Genomic DNA, 6,189 nt, shown 5'->3' on the forward strand with positions numbered 1-6,189 from the left:
CATGTGTGCACGTTTGGATGATGTCTTTCGTTTTAGCCTTCATTCGTAGGAAGTATTTTTAACTTTAATTTTTATCTCCAGGAAATTTTATTGGACTTAGAAAATGACTACTTGTATGATAGGAACCTTGTAATCCAGTAACGTCTCTCTCTCTCTCTCTCTCTCTCTCTCTCTCTCTCTCTCTCTCATTCTTGTTTGGAGACAGTAAATGCAGTTGTGTATACTCATTCCACCCAGAAAAGTCTCTCTTGAGCTGAATAAAACCACCTGTGTACTGAAAGAATATATCAGTTTATGCTAAGTCTAAATTATCCCCTAGAATATGACCCACCAGTAGACGGAAAGGAGGTGGAGGGGTGACTAATTTCCTGTCATAGGGCTGAGAAAAAAAATAAAAATCTGTTCTCTGTATAACCCCAGGCTTCTCTGGACGTGAACTCAGTGCACTGCAAGAAACTGGGCTCTAACTGGTCGCTGTCAGAGGTCTTTTGTTGAGATTATGGTGAGGGTTTGTTGGTACTGTGATAGCTTGGTGCATGAGGCGTGAGTGTTGTGGGGTGGGGGGCTGCGTTGTGGTGTGTGCATAGTGGACTGTTTATGAGTTGTATTTGTTGGTATAGTGGATTGTTTGTGAGATTTGAGTTAGTATTGTATCAAGGGAGGTGACTGTAATGTGGGGCCAGTGTATTGCATGTAAGTTGTATTTTCTGTTAGCATTGAGGAAGGGAAGGTGATGGTGTTGGCATTGTATCAGGGAAGGGTGATTGTTGTGTGGCCATAGTGTAATGTCTGTGTTGTATTTTGTGTTGACAGTGAGCAAGGAAGGTAAAGTGGGCATAGTGTATTGTCTGTGTGTTGCATTTTGCGTTGGGATTGCAGCAGGGAAGATGATGGTAGTATAGGCATAATGGATGGTCTTTAAGTTGCATTATCGTTAGTTCTGAAGTAGCAGAAGGCAAGGGCGCTACCTGGCAAAAATAATAAGGAGCTCAGGTGCGGTGGGAGAGGGATGACTGCGGCCTTACGTGTTGAATCATCAGCATTTGTCACCCTGGCCAGTTAAAGGGGTGACTATAGAGCCGTCAGGTGTGCGGCGAAGATAGGCTACTCTCTGTCACCTGATTTTGAGAGACTGATACAGGTGCCTCTTTGTTTATCACCCTCTCTCTCTCTTTTACCCTCTCTCTTTCTATCTGTCTATCTGTCTGTCTCTGTCTGTCTTTGTCTCTGTCTCTTTCTCTGTTTCTGTGTGTGTCTGTTCGTCTCTCTGTCTGTCTCTCAGTCTCTCTCTCTCTCTCTCTCTCTCTCTCTCTCTCTCTCTCCCCCTACCTACCTACCTATCTGTTTGTTTGTCTGTCTTTGTCTCTGTCTGTCTGTTGGTCTTTCTGTCTGTCTGTCTGTCTGTCTCTCGGTCTCTCTCTCTGTCTGTCTGTCTCTCGGTCTCTCTCTCTGTCTGTCTGTCTCTCTCTCTCTCTCTCTCAGCTTAAAACCGAGGTGATGGGGTCTTTCTGCATAGTTTTACCTTTTACATAAGACGAAAATAAGTCAAAGCGGTGTTGCTTCTTGGGGTCTATTCTTTCTCTTTCTCTTTGTGTCAGAAGTGAGTCAGAAAGTAATGATGCAAAGGGTCTCTCTCTCTCTCTCTCTCTCTCTCTCTCTCTCTCTTTATCTGCCTATCTTACCTCTAATACAAGGACAGAGAGAGAGAGAGAGAGAGAGAGAGAGAAAGAGAGAGACAGAGACAGACAGACAGACAGACAGACAGACAAACTCACCACCTTACTAGATACAAAAACACAAATTATAGTTCTTCCCAAATCTTTGTGCGTGTGTGTGTGTGTGTGTGTGTGTGTGTGTGTGTGTGTGTGTGTGTGTGTGTGTGTGTGTGTGTGTGTGTGTGTGTGTAGAACCAGCCTGTGTTTATTTTTCATTTCCTTCCCAACAGCAAAAAAAATATGGGAGGAATAATTAGCAGGGGAAAATGTCTTAAGTACTTTTCCCCTAAACTCTTCCCCACCATGTGTCAGGCCTTGGGTGTTTCTTTTTCCGTTTTCTTTTTCTTTGTTTTTGTTTTCACGGGGGAGATGTCAAGGTTAAGTTGTTTTCTTTTTGCGTTTGTTGTTTGAAGAGTCAGCGTCGAGGAAAGAGGAATTGCTATGCCTTCTACACACTCATACTGCCATATTTCACACTGCCGCCCCTCTCACTGACTCACCTCACACTGCCACACCTCACACTGCCACACCACACACTGCTATACCTAACACTGCCGCATCTCATTTCTACACTTCACACTGCCACGTCTCAAAATGCCACACCTCACACTACCACACCTCATACTTGCTCATCTCATTTCCACACTTCACAGTCACATCTCAAAATGCCACACCATACACTGCCACTTCAAACACACACACACACACACACACACACACACACACACACACACACACACACACACACACACACACACACACACACACACACACACACACACACACACACACACACACACACAACACAACACAACACAACACAACACAACACAACACAACACAACACAACACAACACAACACATCACATCACAACACAACACAATCATCACCCCAGTCTAGCGTTCATCTATTGTTACAACTCAGCATGCAAGATGGAGAGACGGCAATTTTAGGCCAAGTTAGGGTTGAAACAAGTATAGTCTAGATTATATTATTTAATTTTGAGTGAGTCATTGGAAGGAAGATTTTCAGAGTCAGACGGGTGCCAGGGCGTGTCTTGCTGTCAGTGATTTGGGGATATAGGGTAGTTAAAAATATCAGGCAGTAGTTTACACCCTGTCATGGTCCAGTAGCTACACACTGACACGTTAGAAAATCAGTAAACCTTTTGCCTATCTCGTCTGGGTTTTGATGAAGGATGGTTAGAGGCCTTCCGTCCCTTTGAGTATATTGCTAGTTAATTTAGTCTGGTTAATTATGGTAGGGTTTTGATTATTCTTTGCACACAGGTAAAAAAGCAGAATCTACCTCTAATTCCAAATTTTAGGATTGGAAGTAGATTCCTGACTCCATAAAATCCAGGACAGTCAGAGGGGTCAGATCTGCGTGACTATAATCCTTCTTCCTAAATCCTTCCTTGATTAAGTATTTTTTTTTTTTCCGCGGTCTTTGTTCCGTATTCTCGTCGGTTAAGGAAGTTCCCTAGCGTCTTTTCCTTAGCGATTTATTTTCGGATATGGATGGTTGATATATTTCTGTACGTTATTTATGCAGGAGTTGGCGATACTGGAAGGATTTACGTAACAGGGAAGAGTACAGTAAGGTGTAATGAAAATAAATCGCTTAGGAAAAGGTGTTAGGGAGCGTCCTCACCTGTCCTCACCCGTCTCAGAATAGCAACACCTTCACTGGATCTTCTGTTTCAGCCAGAGAGCGGGTTTTTCTCTTCTTCCTTTCTCCAGACGATTTTATTCAGCATAGGAGAGACTTTTGGAACTGGGGGGGGGGAGAGATAAAGCCTTCATTTACCCCTTCACTACAGGAGGCCTCACTGAAGATGAATAAAATCGTCTGGAGAGAAGAAAAAATCATTAATCAAGAAGGTTTAAATAGTGCTTCACTTTACCCTCTCGCCATCGTAGTTCATGCTCACCCCGTCAAGCGTCTGACCCCTTTCACTACGATGTCTCAAGCGTCTGACCTCTTGCACTACGATGTCTCAAGCGTCTGACCTCTTGCACTACGATGTCTCAAGCGTCTGACCTCTTGCACTACGATGTCTCAAGCGTCTGACCCCTTTCACTACGGTGTCTCAAGCGTCTGACCCCTTTCACTACGATGTCTCAAGCGTCTGACCCCTTTCACTACCGTGTCTGTCCTTCTGGCTGAATAAAATCGTCTGGAGAGCAAGAATAATTTAAAACAGACATCATTACGCTAAAGAAAAATTAAGCAGTTCACTCGATAGCATATTTTAGATTCTATTTTCGCTACAACCATATAAATTATCACTAAAATCAGGAGTACGCCCTAGCATTAAAGGTAATAAGGAAATCTAGATACTCCCTCCAGTTTCGAAAGCGTATCCAGACGTGGGAAATAAAGATAAATAAAAGAGATAAAGTAATTAAGAAAATCGTGTGGGTGTAGCAGGAAGAAATGCTAAAACAACATTAAAAGAGAGAAGCCTTTAACACCACCCTGACCAAAACAAAACCGTGAGTCAGTGAGTGAGGTGAGTCAGTGAGTGAGGTGAGTCAGTGAGTGAGGTGAGTCAGTGAGTGAGGTGAGTCAGTGAGTGAGGTGAGTCAGTGAGTGAGGTGAGTCAGTGAGTGAGGTGAGTCAGTGAGTGAGGTGAGTCAGTGAGTGAGGTGAGTCAGTGAGTGAGGTGAGTCAGTGAGTGAGGTGAGTCAGTGAGTGAGGTGAGTCAGTGAGTGAGATCAGTGAGTGAGGTGAGTCAGTGAGTGAGATCAGTGAGTGAGGTGAGTCAGTGAGTGAGTCAATGAGTGAGGTGAGTCAGTGAGTGAGGTGAGTCAGTGAGTGAGGTGAGTCAGTGAGGTGGGTCAATGAGTGAGATGAGTCAGTGAGTGAGGTGAGTCAGTGAGTGAGGTGGGTCAGTGAGTGAGGTCAGTGAGTGAGGTGAGTCAGTGAGTGAGGTGAGTCAGTGAGTGAGGTGAGTCAGTGAGTGAGGTGAGTCAGTGAGGTGAGTCAGTGAGTGAGGTGAGTCAGTGAGTGAGATGAGTCAGTGAGTGAGGTGAGTCAGTGAGTGAGGTGAGTCAGTGAGTGAGGTGAGTCAGTGAGTGAGGTGAGTCAATGAGTGAGATGAGTCAATGAGTGAGGTGAGTCAGTGAGGTGAGTCAGTGAGTGAGGTGAGTCAGTGAGTGAGGTGAGTCAGTGAGTGAGGTGAGTCAGTGAGTAAGGTGAGTCGGTATTCGAGGCTGCTTAGTAGGCTCTCTTAGCACCTCATCCTTAGCGATTTATTTTGTGATTCATTAATTGGGAATGGGATTAATTTTTTTGTTTTTTTTTCTTGTGCTCTGGACCCCACCTCACCTCATACTAAGGTGGGATGATGACGATGATGATGATGATGATGAAGAAGAAGAAAGATGATGATGATGATAATGAAAAAGATGATTCTCTCTGCGCTACATATATCGGTGTTTTCAGTGTTTCAGAAATAGCGTACGAGAACACTAACAAGTCATAAATAAAAATAAACTGCTGACGAAAAAGTGTTAGGGGTCTCCATACCTGACGAAAATAGGGACTTGTGAGTCAAACGCGACTGTGAGTGAGTGAATATTTCGAAATGGCAGGGTGGTGACAGAATGGACCTGTTGCTCTCTCTCTCTCTCTCTCTCTCTCTCTCTGTATCTTTCTATATGTCTATACCTATATCTATCTGTAATTGTGTGCAGATAGATAGATAGAGGAACTGGGGGACGTTTCTCTAGCCAGTCAGCTCCACCACCGGGTTATATGAGTGCCACCACGTGAAGGCATCCCTCTCTAGCATCACTGATAAAGTAAAAAGTACAGATATGAGATAAATCGTCCTTCCAAAGCCTTCCACCTGCACTCTCTCACATCTCCCTACTCAGAGAAGCTTTTTTTTGTCAGTGTTGTGTTTTGGTCCTGTGGGATTGAGCCAAGAATTTCTATGACTCGATTGGGAAGTGAAGTGCTGTCTGTTTATGTGGATCTTCTGTTCATGGTTCCTTGCAGTACATTTCTCTGTTTTCCTGTTCCTTTTTCGCGTTTTTGCTCATCTGTTGCATACTGTGGGAAGCTTGGGTAATGATGATGATGATGAGGAGGAAAGTGATGGTAATTATCATGGTGGTGGTTGTAGTGGTGGTAATACCTTCGTTTTTCTTCCCCCTACTTAGGAAAGATACTTAACAGAACTGTACAATATAATCTGCCCGGCATTCAACTCTTTCTTTTTCCTCTCTGCCTGCCTGCCTGCCTGCCTTCCTGTCTTTCCATCCTGCCTGCTGCCTGCCTGTCTTTCCATCCATCCTGCCTGCCTGTCTGTGTCCCTCCCCTGTGTCTCTCCCTGCCTTACTTACCTCCCGTCCTGTTTTCCTACCTGCTTCCTCCTCTCCCTGCTTGCGTGTCTCCCATCCTGCCTGTCTATCTGTCTCCCTGCTGCTTGCCGTGATACCTTGAGCCACTGACTGTTCCTGA

This window comes from Coenobita brevimanus, chromosome 106 (genome assembly GCF_032717465.1).
Source record: "Coenobita brevimanus isolate Jiangsu-jjx chromosome 106, ASM3271746v2, whole genome shotgun sequence".
Lineage (NCBI taxonomy): Eukaryota > Metazoa > Arthropoda > Malacostraca > Decapoda > Coenobitidae > Coenobita > Coenobita brevimanus.